This window comes from Kryptolebias marmoratus, linkage group LG6 (genome assembly GCF_001649575.2).
Source record: "Kryptolebias marmoratus isolate JLee-2015 linkage group LG6, ASM164957v2, whole genome shotgun sequence".
Classification (NCBI taxonomy): Eukaryota; Metazoa; Chordata; class Actinopteri; order Cyprinodontiformes; family Rivulidae; genus Kryptolebias; species Kryptolebias marmoratus.
In genome coordinates, this window is record NC_051435.1 from 3,267,444 (window position 1) to 3,283,376 (window position 15,933).

Consider the following 15,933-nt stretch of genomic DNA (forward strand, 5'->3'; position numbering starts at 1 on the left):
ACGAGAGAATACTTTTTTCCTAACAAATCATCTGCTTTGTCTTACATTTCTGCTCTTCCTTTTATTTCTGGCTTTTCATAGCAGTTTATTCCCTCTCCACTTGTCCCTTCTCCTTTGGGATGTTTTCTTTCCAGATGACAATGGAGACACCCTGTAGCTGAGATCCATTATTCATGTCGATCTGCCCAAGCTTCTTGCCCACGATCTGAAGCTGTTTGAGGTGCGTTCAGCTCACGACGCCTTGATGAATGGAGCAATTCCCTTTCATTGATGTCAGTCCATGTTAATTCCACTTGTTTCGTTTGAAACTCCGATGCAAACAGGGCTATCTGTTATGATTTGACTCTGAATTGTTCGCTGGAATACACGTGTTTGCATCAGTGAGCCGCTCGCTTTTGCTTTTTGCATCCATCAGTTGTCTTTTCTCCTCTCTCCATGTGTGAATGTGCTTAAACAAAATGTACCGTGTGTGTGTTAGCTCACCTGTTCCTACACAGACCTGCAGATCTGTAGCTGTTTGAAAAAAACTCAACTTATCTCAGGGCATCACCTCTGACCTCTTCCCGAGAGTTAAACTCCCAGAGCGAGATTAAAACCTTGAAATAAAATCCTGCACATCTTTGAGATGATGAGAGTTGGACCTGGTTTCAGAGAAAACGGTGAGAGCTCGCCGTGTCTCCGTGACAGTCTTAAAAAGGTACCATGTGTTTTTATTGTGCGAGGAGAAACAGAGCTCGATTTGTCGGGAATTCTGAAAGCAAAACAGTCTTTGCTAATGTTTGCTCTGGAACTTTGTACAGATTTTACCATAAGTCTTTGGCACATAAACTCTCTTAATTTTAAAAAAAGCCAAGTTAAAATATCTGTTGCAGTCAATATCCAAGGCCTTTTTTGTCCCAAGTAAACACATCTATCCAATTTGTCCGAGGTGTAGTTTTTGTTTAGTAGTTATCGATCTTGCAGCGAGGAACTGAACTGAACTGGCTGCTTGTATTTCCATGGCTGAGAGGACTGAGAGGACTGAGAGGCGTCCCAGCGAGGAGACAGATGAACGCTCGGGAACGCCACATTCATCACCGCCGCTGCGCGTCCACTGACCACGTGCAGTCTCACTTCCTGTTTACAGGCGGGTTTCTCTCTCTCTCTCAGTTAGTCGTTTCTTTTCACACCAAGTGGAGTTTTCAAAGCAATTTGAGTCCAGGCAGAAAAAAAACATGGCTGGAATGACTTTTGTGTGGGTGTGTATTGATTTCTCTGTATGTGAACATGTTTGTGTCTGCTCAGCCTCTGCCAGCCAGTTAATGATATATCTCTGTGCGTACATGTATGTGGTTATTATATCAGGGTCTGATGGATGCTGAAATCCATCCCCACAGGTCAGTTTGACCCCGTCTCCTCGCTGTCAGCTACAGGAGCTTTGCTTCCTCTCAGGTAAGATGCTTCTGTATAAATATTTAGCAAATACTTGAACCCAAGAAACTCCTGATCTGTGTTCACAACAAAAAATATCCACAAGCGTCATGTGGCAAGGTCCATGAAGTCCTGAATGTGGTCCTCATATTAACGTTTCTTTAGCAGACTAATTTAAAAGTTTGTAAAAACCAGGATTAAATATGTTAATATGCTGACGGAGTGGTTAAGTGGCATCATTAGTAGCTTGTGAAATCTTCTGCGTCTCAAAGTTTGTTTTTTCTCCCAGAATTAATAAAAGAAGCGTCACTGCATTAACCAGTGACCTTCATCCCATTGGAACATTCTGGGTTTGATTTATTTACTTTTAGTTGGACTTCAGTGAGTTGGACAGGCGGGCTCTGATTTCATGGTGTATTGTTTAATTAGTGTTGTAGCAGAAAAAACAACTAAATTCTTAGCAACGTTTATAATTTGCGTCCAACGCAGATCACAGGCGTTGGTCTCTATGGAAACAGCTGCTGGAAACGTCCTCTCTGTTTCAGCTACGGCGTGCTCAAATGATGCAGATGATGTTCAGGCAACTCGTCTCTCTCTGAAGAATCACCCATCCAGAACGTTCTCACTTCTTCCACACATTTTTCATGTTTCAACCTCATTCCAGACTGGATTCAATTCATTTTTTCTCCTCAAATTTCTACAAACAATCCCCTATAATGACAAAGTGAGAAAAGATGTTGGTTTTTTTTGCATATTTATAAAAAAAATAAATAAAAAGTAGCGCTGAAGGTCCCAGAAATCGGTGACTTTTATAAATGCAGGAATGTTTGAACCACCAGGACTCTTCCTTAAAGGTTGCAAATATCTGGGAACTTTCAAAATTGGAAACTTTCCATTGAAATTAATGGAAACTTCATTGCTGTACCATGCAATGAGAGGTAACACACCGTAAAAACGATAAACTGTCACCTGGACGTGCTGAGAGTTGTAAATATTTTTGCTGTGAAACATAATTTATGGAAATTTGTTTTGTTTTTAATGCAGATAAAATGATCAAATAACGTGCATAGTTTTGTGAATGGAATATTACATTTTAAGCACATAAATTTAGATGTGTGGTATAGAAATGATTGATTTTCATATGTATAAAAAACATCATATAATGTAAATATTTTGGTTCATTGTTGCATACATGAAGTTAGAAAAGAGTTAGAGCATCATGACACAGTGATGTTATCAGATTCAAATGAGGTTATTAACTTATATCTGCCTGTGGCAAAACAAAAATGTTTATACATTTGTTTAAATTAGCCCAAATTTCCAGTTTACTCTCATAAATTCTCATGATTCCCTGGAAGGTTTCCAGAATTCCCAGCTCACCTGCTCATGGAAGGTTTCCTCCCCTTTGCAGCCCGGCCAACCTGAGTACTCGGGGTAGAAGAGCCTTCGTCAGGACGGAGAAGCATTTCTGCAGCGCTCCACCATCCACGCCTGATTGGCGGAGTGCTCCAATCAGCTGAATTTACCACATGTGGACTCCAATCAAGTCTCAGGAGCATCTGAAGGAGGATCAGTGGAAACAGGATGAGCCCCGGGTTTTGACTTCCTGGATGCGCTGCAGAGAGCAGCTCACAGCTGAGTCGCCGCCGCCGCACATCCCTGTAGTTACAACTCCTGAGGCATGTTCCACGACCCGGTCCAGGTGCTGACGGAACAAGGAGATGAGATTGATATGCATCATTGTCTTCTCAGCCTCCGTTTATGAATTTTTGATGGATCATTGTTCAGCAGGATTGACATTTCAATTAATTGCAAGCTATTTGAAAGAGAGCTGCAGTGACAGCTGAACAAAAGAAACATTTGGGCTTCTGGTTACAATTTGATATTTAATAACTCTTCGATTTCACGCACACACACACACACACACACAAGTCATACATGGGCAGGCAATTTGCAGATTTCAGTGGAGGCATGTTCTGATGGAAAATCATTTATTCACCTTGTTCTCAAATTGTTTTCAAATGAACTTGTCATTTAAAAGAAACTTCTCTTCGTATGAAGTTGTCATTTTACAAATTGCTCTTTGTTTTTGTCAGCGTATAAGTGGGACGAGGAGTGACGCTGTGGAAACAGAAAACCAGAACAAATCTTTGATAAATTCATTTCAAAGAAGTGAAATCTTTACAGCAACTTTTTTTCCAGGACTAATTTGGTGTCGGTTCATCTGGCACCAGAAGCAGCGTAATCTCTTCCTCACACACAGAATATTTGTTGTTAGATTACAGATCACATTACAGCACACTCCCTCTCAACAAGCAGATGGTTCCAGCGCAGGCGTGCTCATTTGTTCATATTACAACAAATCAATTTAAAGTGCAATTCTTGCCGGGCTGAGAATTGACAGTCATTTTCAGCTTCCATTATGAAATGTCTGGGTGCGATTTCTTTCTTTGCACATATTCTTCTTCTCATGGTTTAGTTTGCACCAAACTTGTTATCTGCAGATGAAACCAGATGTTTGCAGGATTCCTCCCTTTTCCTGGTCAATCAGACCGCAGGACATGTCCCCAAACATTAATGTCTTCATCCCTGTGTTCATTTACAGTACAAACTGTAATCTGTCTTGGTGTTGCTTTTTCCTCTCTGAGGGGCCTTTCAGGACTCTGAACAGCTTCAGCAGCTCTTTAGCTTTTGTTTTGGGTTCGATTCACCCATTTCACACAGAAACCTGCTCATCAGGACCACAGAACCCGTCTCCTTCCTCGGTGATGGCAGGATGCTCTCATGGTGTTTACACTTTAACGTCTGATGAGCGCTGAGATCATTTAAATGTCACAAACGAGGTTCATCTTTAAACTCGTGGACTTGGAGGAGGTGAGACGCTCCTTTACTTTATATAGACATTTCTTTTTTTTTGCACCTGGCTTCTCCATTTTTTCTGGCATTGATTGAGAGACAAATTAGACTAATTAATGTTTGCAGGTTTGGACAATTATATGCGCTGGAAGTCGGCTGCTATTCTGGCTCGTCGTGCCTTTCTTCACAGTTTAAAATATTTTCTCCCACTCGTCTGCTGTGCAGCAGTCTGCTGAAGTCAGCTGCCTCGTTTTACAAAGTCCCAAAACACATATCGAGAGGGCATAACACTGTGAACGGTCATGCTGCAGCCCCCTCTCTCTAATTCCTTTGTACAACTGTTTTTCTCAATAATGTCAAAGATATGAAAAGAAATGTCCAGCAAAGGCTGTAGAAAAATCCTGCCAGCTGTCAAACCCTGAGACCACAGGGGCGAAACGCCTCTGCATTCCTTTGAATAACCAGCATTTCCAATAAAGTTGATATAATTGTACCTTTCAGTCGACTTCGCTGAAGCTTTTACCTGCAATATGTAGATGCCTTGAGAGGATACCTCTGCATCTCCTTGGCTCTGTTTTTTATCATAGATATGTTTTTTTTGATTCTGTACAGCCTGGAATCGGATCTTTTCATCACGTTTGATGCAAAGGGATCTAAATTTTATGATCAATGAGCTCTCTGCACTTTGCGCCCTGCTGCTTTTGTGCGCCGTTGATCTCTTTTCTCCTGAATGCATAAAATTTGTTTTTCTCTCTTTACCTTACACCTTGACTTGTCTCCTTTTCCCTGCAATCGTTTCTACATTTTTATTACTTTTCCACATGTCTTTACCCATCTTATAGTTAGTTTATATATATAGAACGCATTGATTTACTCTGTTTATCGATATATGCACTCCTCACTAAAAGAAGATAGCGTTTTTTGTAACAGAACATAATTTTCTTTAGGTGAGCATGTGGCTGACAGGTGTGTCCCGTTACATTGATTAGTGCTGAACGTCTGCTGCCGGTTTCAGACTCTTTCAAGGTGAAAACCAACATGAAAACCATCAGAACCACTGCACAACCAGTCCAACCATCTGGGGTGTCCTAATGAAGAAAGAAACCACCGGTGACCTCTGCAACAGATGGCAAACGAGAAGGAAAACATCAGGAGCGGACGACAGAAGAAGCCCAAAAACATCTGTTAGTGACATCAGCACCGACCTCCAGAGGGCAGGAGGGAAGGTGTCCACTGTTCGCATCAACAAAAGAACAGAGGCTACAGGAAGAAAACAGGAAAACAAGACTGGGATTTACCAAAAAGTACAGAGACGAGCCTCAAAACCTCCAGGAGAAAGTTTCATAAACGGGTAAGACAAATGTGCACCTTTCAGGAACGTGATGGGACTCATACAGCTTCCAGAAATGTTTTGTCTGATAATGGAACCAAACCGATTGGATGATCCTTCATCATTCAGCAACACACAGGAAAGGAGTGGAAGGTTCTGGACTGGATGGGTCCATTTTACCTGCTGCAGAGGAGACCGAAGGAACTAACCCCTGAAACAAACTGAAAGAAGAAGGTAAAAGTTTGCTGATGTCAGCGGATCACAGGCTCGATGCTGTCATTGCAAGCAGAAGATTTGCAACTAGATATTAAAAATGATTCACTTTATTTTATCTGATGCCCACCTAAAAGTTAGGTGTCTCCTTAGCTATGTGTCTGAGCCAGATGTAAACACCTGGAAATAAAAGCTCTATTGTCCCATTTTCATCTTATGATGTCAAACCCAAAAGTTTTCAGTCGACAGCCGACTGTTCTAATACTTTATTATACTATAATACTTTGCTGATATACACCACACCAAATACATGTTCTTATGTTTGATCGCCTTCTATATTTCTGTGTTTTGAGCAAACATTTCTCCTAAGTTATGTATATAATTCCTATGAATTAATGCATATTTAGGAGATAAGAACAGCAGGTTTATAGTTTGTTTTCCACATGTGATGTTTGTCTCATTGTGGTATAATTTACAGCTCGGCTGGTGACCTCTTATGTTGTTTTGGCTCAGTATTCTTCAAAATCCTCCTCACTGCCCTCTTTGACTGCATCCGCCTGCCTGCAACCAGCTCATTCATAAATCCAGTACCAAGTCCTGGATTTTAGCTTCAGTCTGGATGTGCATTAGAACATTTAAGTTTTCACATTTTTCACAATCTTTTGGGGCGTCCTTGATCTAAACTTCAGCTGCACACTTAGTGTTCAGTCACCGTTTCCGAGTTTAGTCAAATATACTAACTTTATAATGAGTTCTGAGACCAAAAGTAAATTTAGACATCATGCATGTTTGAGATGTTTAATTGTGTTGTCTCTCCTTGTCTGACTGCAGGAGCTGTCTCCAACCTCTGACACCAATCTACCCAAGTCCCTGATGAGGCTGATGGACTGCATGATGGATGAGTTTCACAGTGAAGCAAAGATGAAGAGCACGAATCGGGGGGGAAAAAGTTCCTGGTTGGAGGTATCCGGCTGGGCTGCAACTGATGGCGACTGGATGGCGAACGCATTCGTGAGGGACTCTCTGAAATGTTCATGTGGGTTTTTAATTTCCTCGCTTGAGTCACAGAAGCTCGCAGGCTCGTCGCTTGCATTTTCAAATAATTAGTGCAACAAATTTTCTCTCAAAATAGCCACTCATTGCAGGTGTCTCAGCTGTATTTTGTCACCTTCATGAGAGCTCTAAAATATTCCAAATCTGACTATTTTCATTTCAAAAGTGTGCTTCTGTAGCTTAAATCATAAACCTGGTGGTGGATACAAAGTGAGCCAAGGTACAATATAAAAATAAGCCATATTTTAAAAAACTGGCTTACTTGTTTGCTAAAACTTTCAATTAGTAATTATCATAATATGATTGTCAGTAATAACAGATATACTGAGTCTTGATGCTTCCTGTTCCCTTTTCAACATGCATTAAACAGCATTTTATGACAAAGTCTGCATGACGGAGTACATATAAGTCAAAATGACAACAGCTAAGAAACACCATAAATCTACATTCAAGGCATTGAAGAACATCCGACGTGTCACTTTTCATTTAAACATTCAAAACGATGCACTCGAACACGCAGAGCAGCAGCTGCGTGTTCTCAGAATACAGAAGACAGAAAGTGACGCTGTCAGGTTCTGTTTTTAAGTTGCACTGATGTTGTAAGATGGTGGTGTGAAATTTGTTTACGTGCGGGGCGGAATTGGACAAGCGTAGAGTCTCGTAGAAAATGTTTAGGTGGAAATATAAGAGTAAATCTGCTGCTGAACGCCGAAGAAAACAGGAAGGACTAAAAAGACAGCTGTCAGGAATCAAGCAGGGTGGTGGAGCGCCACAAAGTACACCAATTCATCAGAATTCTACATTTATTTAATGTATCTGTACATATTTCTGCTCAGATTTCCACAAACGTCACCATTGTTGACCTATTATTAGTCACTTTGGCTGCTTCTGTAGGTAAACGAATAGTAGCAGGCAGCCGCTTACAAATGTTTAATTTTTAGGACATAATTACCACCAATAAATTTATAAAGTTTCTTTTTTACCGCTCTTCATGACTTTGAGGACCTTTAAGACTTTTGCATGAAGAAAACAAGGCATTGGTCATAAAGGTTTATTTCAATGCCAGTAACAGGCACATCCTGAAGTATTTATTTGACCAAACAACATATATATATATATATATATATATATATATATATATATATNATATGTAAACACAAAGTACGATGCTTTTATTGTTATATTTCCAGTTACAGGTCTGCCTTCTCACAGGCACAAAAATAATGGGGAAGTTTTAGCAGATGAGCCCTTTTTTTCTGCCCCCTTCATGAGTTCCAACTGATTTTTATTTTATTTATTTATTTATTTTTCCTCTGCGAATCATGTCTTTTGAAAGCTCTGCTATTATCCCCCTGTGGCACATTGCACTGATGAATGCCTTTCAACCTCCTCTTCTATGTTTCTCAGCCAGTCATTATCAAAGTGTTGAATTAATCAGCTTTTTAGCAGCAGGAGCCATCATGAGGCTGCTAAGCCTCATTTACAATTTCTACAGTATCCCTGCTGTTTTTTGTTGTTTCATTTCTGTTTTTTATTTTGGAACAAAGACATCTCTTTTGTGTGGATTTTGTTTTATGTCTCATTAAATAATCTGTACACTGGCAGAGGCCTTTCCAGTGGTATACATTTAACTCTAACGAGGTATAGCAAACTTTTATTCTGCACAGAGACATTTTTGACAGCATAACCTTTATTTGCAGCTATTTACCTACACACTTGCTTATTAGGAAGACATATTCTGACCTTTTTTTTTTCTTTCCACAAGCTGACAAAGATTCCTGAGGTCTATGAAATGCTTCGGCCAAAATACCACAGCCAGGATCAGGAGGCAAATGAGCCACAACTTCACTTCTTCAGGCTTATTTTTTACTTAAACTGGTGTTGCAGCTTTGCAAACTTAAATTTGAACACAAATTAGACTTAGAATGTGACATTTTAAAGTCATAAAGATTATCCTCAGATACCTACATTTCTCTGCTCCAAAGAGTCGGTACTATTCCTTCTTTTGAATTAACGCTCAAATTAGAACATTTAAGGAACATAAACAGCCAGATTACAGAAAATAAGATGTGTGAAAGACATCCCTCCATCATGTCTTTGTCACAAATCGGCTCAGTAAACCTTGGGCTTCACCCCTGGTCTGGTTTTTATAGGATGCTGGTGTCGATTCTCAGGTTTTTATAGGATAACATTAGAAACTGTTGCTTATTAGAGCAGTTTTACTGATGTTTACAAGTTGTTTTTTCCTGTAATGGTGGGTTTTATTGTTGCTTTTATGTGCCTATTGATGCTGTATTCAATACTTAATGAGAACCTGATCTGTGAATCTTATAGATGGGGTGGAAAAAAAATCAAACAAGACAAATTTGTGGCCAGGCAAATAATACATTTTTAAACAAAATGAGAACTATTTTCAGTCGTTTCATTATTTAGAGGTAAAAGTAAATACCTTTATCACACAATGAAAAGTAAAAATAGATGTTTTATTATTATTTTTTCCACAAAAATGGTTGAGAAAGCTTCCTAAAGCTCTTACTTTATGTGCCCAGAAGACACAGAAAACTTCCTCCTCAGGGTCCAGGCAGGTGGGGACTTCGGACAGATGAACTTCAGGCTGCTCTCCCCAACATTCAGCTCGAGACCATCGCGCCCGCTGAGAACATCACGGCTCTCACGAAGCTCCTCGTTACTCACCAGAAGCCGCCTATTTTCATCCCGTCCCAACGGTACTGGCAAGAGCATCTACATGAGAGTGAGTCACCCGATAAGTCTTCTTTCATTAGTCAGAAGTTTGGAAAGCACTACGGTATTTTTTAATGTCTGAAACAAAAGTGAATTACCCAGCTAATATTACAAAACTTTATATATATATTTATAAAACAGCATGCAAAGAGAATAGCAGTAATGATACAATTACTTTTAAAGGTCATGTTGTTATATTCTTGTGCCTGCAGACAACATGAGAAAAAAATATGCAGCAAAACTCGAGTTAGTTACCAGAAATGGTTATTTTTCCATTAATTGATTGTTTACTTGCTTTAGACATTAAAGGGACTCATAGCAAAGTATAAAATGAAAGGTTCTCCTGAATTACATCAAACGGTGCAGTTTGAAAGAGTTTACTGCAGTAATCATCCAGATATGCTGATGTGAATGTGGGTACGCATTCAATGTAAACAAAGCACTAAATGGTCTGCAGGACATTAGGCTGGCTGGAGCCCGTGTAGGTGGCCAAATATGGTGGATTCAGACAAGAGTAGAACCTTGGAGAGGATGTTCAGGTGGGATTAAAAGAGCGAATCTGCTGTTGAACGCCAAAGGAAAGAGGAAAAAATGAATAAAAGCAGCCATCAAGGATAAATATCAGGGATCAAGCAAGGTGGTGGAGCGCCATTCAAACATTTAAACACTTTCTGCTTTTGTGCAACTTCTTCCAGACTGTTTACCATTTCAACCTAACCTACCTTTATATCTGCACACTTTATGCATCAAACATTGTTGACCTGTTTCCAGTCACTCCAGCTGTTTCTGTAGGTAAACAAATAACATCTGGCAAGTTTTACTGGCAAACCTCACCATGCATGTGAGAAAAATATTCTGATCGGTCTTCTTGGCGTTGCAATAGACTTTTTGGCAAAGTTTAAAAGAAGACTTCCTTATGCTACGATTAATAAAACCTTATATGTGCTGTCTCGTTTAATTATACCGCTCAGTGCTCGTATGATCTGACAGGTATGTGTGTATGCAAGGGGGTGGAGCCTGACCTCACCTGGGTCGTAACGATTATCAGAACCTTTTCTTTGGATCAAGTTGAAGAATATTTTATTTATGCTCCGACTTTGAATTTGACATGGTGATAGATTATCTGTTAAATGAAGTGTGTAACGTTAACTTGGAACGGGCAGAGAGAGTACAACATTAACATTTTTGTCATGATTTACTTTTAGAGTGACATTTACCTCGATGACATATCTCGCTTACTCTAGTTTTTTTTTTACAGCTGTATAAATCGTGCAGTTCCATGTTATAAATTTTGATAATATTCTTTGTATCTCCTGCCTCGGACTTCCAGTTGAACACCCAGGAGATGGATGTGTACAGAACATTATTTATCAACTCCTCAGCCCAGACCCAAAACATTATTTTGTCGAAGTTAGATAAGCGACACAAAGGACCGTTCGGCCCTCCCCCGGGACAGGAAACGGTCCAGACTCTTATCAGTTTCATTTTCTTTGAACTTTCTGTCAGCGTGCACTCTCACTCCTCTGACGGTTTAATACGGTGAGCACTAAACAATCATCAATATTCATTATATTATCTTTAAGTAAATTAAAGTTGCATTATTGCAGGTGGTGTTCGGTTCTTAAAACACCAGTGGTTCTCCTGTCTTGGTACTCAGAAGAAGTTTTGATGTCATCAAGTTAAAGAAGAACAAATTAACCTTCCTAAGCTGGCTGTGATGTCTCTAAAAAGCAGAGATGGACAAAAAGATGAGAGGTTCAATGACCCTGGCTCTAAATGGAAACTACAGTACCTGAAACAAATGCAGTAAAGGATATTTGGAGAATGGAAACTTCATTGGATGATGCCCGACCGATGTGCTGATGCCCAGGTAGGCAACGTCAGTGAATTCTTAATAAGGCCTGCAAAACAGCAAGGAAATTTGATTAATTTGATCAATGATTGATTATTTTGGAAAAGTAATTCATGCCTTCATTACACTCTGCTTGATGATTGTAAGCTCTTTACTTTGGAGTCAGCCAGTCGTCCCTCAGATCGCTGCTGCTCGGCTCTTAACCGGAGTCAGGAGGAAGGAGCAATCCTGGTCCTCAGGGCCACCATCCTGCAGGTTTTCCTAGTTTCTCTGCTCCAACACCTGATTTGAATCAATGGGTGATTAACAGGCTTCTGCAGAACATGAAGAGGTGATTTAAACTCTGAATCAAGTGTGTTGGAGCAGAGAAACAAGGAAAACATGCAGGATAGTGGCCCCGAGGACCAGGGTTGAAGACCCCTGGTTTACACGGTCTTGCCCCATCATCACCCGTATCCTCCCGCTCGTTGCCTCAGGTCAGCTGATCAGCTGCTCCTGGAGGTACCGAGGTCAAAACGGAAGCTTTTAGTGTTGCCGCTTCCAAATTATGGAACGATTTGCCGTTACATGTCAGAAGTGCACCTTTATTGTCCACTTTTAAAACTCTTCTTAAGACACTTTTATTCTTTGGCTTTTAACACATGTTGAGACTTTTGTTCTTACTTCTGTTATTGTGTTTTATTGTTTTTGTTGTCTTTTCAATACTTTGAATGTTTATAGATTTTTATCTGTACCGGCACTGTTTTAAAGTGCTTTATAAATAAAGTAGTAGTAGTAGTAACATCAAATTTGTATTTGAATGATGAAGCAGAAAACGGTTGGTTTTATGTGTGCAGATATAGATCATGTGACTGTACACGGTATGCAACAAGATGGTGGGAAGAGCCATCTCTGCACCCTGCAACCAGCATTTAACAGGTTAAAAGCTGTCAGTAGAAACTGAGAACTCCTGTAAATCAATTCAGAGACATTTTGGAGACTTTATTGCAATTCTGTTCGCAAACGGTCACATCTCAGTGAGATCCTACTTTAAGAGGTGAGCGGTTATCCTGTGCATGTTTTGTTTCATGCAACAATCAATCATTGATCAATCAAAACTATTATTATTATTAGTTTAATAATATGATCCATAAACTAAAACGAGAACGATGTATACCATGACAGCTTTGATGATTTGCAAAATAATTATCGGGATTTTCAAACGGCAAAGAACAAAACAAACAAAACAACCAGCAAATGTGCTGTGGCGGCCATCTTAAATGTGGTTTACTCCAAACGTTGAGCAGCTGTAGATGTATGTTCAGTGGTTATTTTCTGAGGGTTTCATTAAAATTTATCCAATAGTTTGTGAGGGTTTTTGCCAACAGACAGACATGATCGTCCACTGCACCACTTTAACATGATTACCATGAATGATTTTGATTAAAACCCCAAAATCTTCTGCAGGATCTTAGATTGGCCTTTCATAATGTGGTAAATTGGGCGAAGAAGTGAACAGCACTGAGCTTTATTTAAATTTCCAGAATACGAGCAAACTCAGTTACTTTATGTTCTTCTGTGCATCATCTTTTCTGTCAATATTTATAATTTATTGGGGGTTTTTTTGCCTCTTTTTCTCCTTGAAAACCATGCATTTTAAACTAATCAGATCTGCTGAAGGAGTTTCAAAGCTCTTTTTTTTATTTCCAAGAAAAGATCCAGTGCTTAGTACCCAACACAGATCCTAGTTTTCTAACCTGAGCTGCAGGAAACTGTCAGATTGGGATCTAAAAAAAAATGAACCTTTTTATCTCCAGGTTTTCCTTCCCCAAGTCATTTGCTGCTTTGACCTCTGAGATTGTTAGTAGCATTATGTCAGTGTAGCAGGAGGCCACCTAGAACCTGCTAGCAACCCCCTCAAAGTCCCATTACTTGTTCAATCTGCGCGATGTCTCTGGGGTCATCCGGGGCATCTGCTTGTTGCAGCCAGGGACTGCTGATGAACCATCTGTCATCAGACGGGTCCATGAGGCAGTGTTGTACACAACAAACGGTAAAAACTACAGATGATTTAAATACAGCTGGAACCAGATGTTTACATACACTGACATTAAATCATTCCTAGTTTAGGTCAGTTAGGACTTTACAAAAGTCTTCAGAGTCACTCGTTTCCATCTGTTTTCTTAGTATTTGGTATCATTTCCATTAAACTGCATGACATTCTGGGTTTGCTTCTTACAGTAGTTTGCTGTTTGTGTCCCCTTCCTTCTGACAGAACCGGTGGACCCGAGTCAGCTTTGCCCACAATGTTTCTGTGGTACTGATATCAGGGCTTTGTGATGGCCAATCCATGCCTCTGCCACTAATTTTGTAAATTAATTTCAAATGTATCTGTATGAATCTATGCATTTTAGTTTCAGCTTAAATGATAAATTGCATCGGGCTGCTGTGCATGTGTACAAGTCAGCCTTTATCCTAGAGACTCTATGTTTCTCCAACATGTGTCTCATGAGCTCTCTGGGTGATCCGGTAAAGATCGGTGCATGGACCGCCGCTGGCGTCCCCTCAGACAGCGTCTCTGTCATCAACGATATCATTATTTCATGAGTGCAGAAAGCAGGTTTTCTTTGCCTCGTTTTAAAGACTTCATGTGCCAGAAATTAATTTTGGTTCAACTTTAAAGTGCAGTAAAAAGTAAAATAACAAGCTATTTGCTTGTTTATGTAGATGAAGGAGCAACATTGTTTTCTTTAATCACGATACTGATGTTCTGTCCAGCTGTGAGCTGTCTAACTGTGGCTGCTGAACGTTTGCCTCCGAGCCACGCTCTGCAGCATCTCAGTTCTTGTCCTCCAGCCTCCTCCCTACTGTAACAGTTAGAGATCCTCCACTTTGATTAGGCAGCACTGATTACTAATCGTTCTCATGCATTTGTAGGAATGCAAGGCGATGACCTCTGATGAACGACCCATGAAAAACATGGAGGAAGCCAACAAACTGCACGTTGTCAAACTTTGTGATGCTGACTTTGTACTTGCTCTGCAGACCTGCGTCCAGTTTGGTAATCCAGGTAGGTGTTTGTCTGCTTCTGCTGCCTTCTCAGCCATATTGTTTCAGTTCTGCTTTTCGCCTGATGGGGTCACTGTTTACTGCCGAGACTAACAGCGGGTCTGCTCAGAGACCGCTGCCCTCCTTTGTTCTCTGTTCTGCAGTGAAAAATTCAAATAAGCAATATCACCGAGCGAGGCGTTCCCACAAGCTTTTATTAAGGCCTCCTGCACAACAAGCACGTCGGAAACTGCTTAAACTGTATAAAAGCTGATGGAAAATCTGTTGTATTTTGAGCACATGCATATTTCCTGGTCAGTAGTGTAGGCAGATGTGATTATTTTTTAAGGGTCTTGTTTATTCACATTATAGCCTTGAAGCAGAACAGCTTTCATTCCCCAGATCCCCAGTCCTACTGTGTGGATGTGACCTAATGCTCCACTCGCTGGTTCTGGAATACACCTCTACAATTTTTGCAAGAAACAGCTCTGGTAAAACACTTGCACATCTCTACTTTTTGGATATTGAGGGGCTTGGAAAGAAACATCAAGAGAAGAATTTAGAGTTAGAAACAGAGTTCTACAGCCATTAAAAAACATCTAAATAATGACCTGACTCAGCCAGACATCGGCTCTGTGCTTACCAGCAGACTGCAAGACTAACAGTTCACAGAGCTGCTTGTCCTTTGCAGAGTGCAAAATAGTCCCTAGAGGGTACAGTTTCAACCCTAATAGCCTGTTTTCTTATTTCACAGTTTTACACTTTCTTGCTGTTTTTATTGCAGTCGATAATCCAGATGATGTGTTTTTATTCCTACTTTTAGCACGATGGAACCGCAGTTTCTCGGCAAAGTCTCTTGGCTTTCGCGTATGCTTATTAAGCAATACAAATGACATTTTAATCTCTTGAGAAGTTAACAGTTCGCGTTTCCTTCCAACCAAACAGGAAAGGGTTAATCCTATTCACGAAACTATCCTGTGTGTGTGTGTGTGTGTGTGGGGGGGGGGGAGTTCATCAACGTTTGCTGCCTCTGGGAGCTGACAAAAAGCAAAGATGAACGCCATCAATTATAAATCGGCAAATGTTCCTAATATGAAAACAGCATTATCATACTTAATGTGATATCACATTAATAGTGATGTTTTGGGGCTAAGGCATTTGTAACTTGTAATGTTTTGCATGCGTCACTGGTTCCTCGGTCTTGGACGTGTGTGTTCCTGACCATGGAAGGTTAATGTTGTGTACTGATCCTTTTAAAACACAACAGAGTGAGAGATAAGGTAAACTAGAGAAGTTGCATTTCCTGCGAAAATGCAGTGTGAATGCTTTTTTTGCTGAATGATTTTGCTGAAAGCGGCTGAAGATATGCTGAACAGCTGAAGTTTAATGAAGATGCAAAAAGTGGAACAGAAGCTGATTTGTAGAAGATTTGCATAAGGTAGAAGAACAA

General features: G+C 40.2%; 2 long non-coding RNA genes across 2 annotated transcripts; both read left to right on the forward strand.

Moving 5' to 3' along the window:
• Window positions 1–1,115: 1,115 nt before the first annotated feature.
• Window positions 1,116–5,126, forward strand: LOC119617087. Its single transcript, XR_005233266.1, has 3 exons — window positions 1,116–1,238; window positions 1,345–1,431; window positions 2,822–5,126. It is a non-coding gene; the product is annotated as an uncharacterized LOC119617087 (long non-coding RNA).
• Window positions 5,127–5,132: 6 nt separating this feature from the next.
• LOC112451057 lies at window positions 5,133–7,892 on the forward strand. Its single transcript, XR_003039803.2, has 3 exons — window positions 5,133–5,617; window positions 5,726–5,830; window positions 6,641–7,892. It is a non-coding gene; the product is annotated as an uncharacterized LOC112451057 (long non-coding RNA).
• The last annotated feature ends 8,041 nt before the right edge of the window (window positions 7,893–15,933 follow it).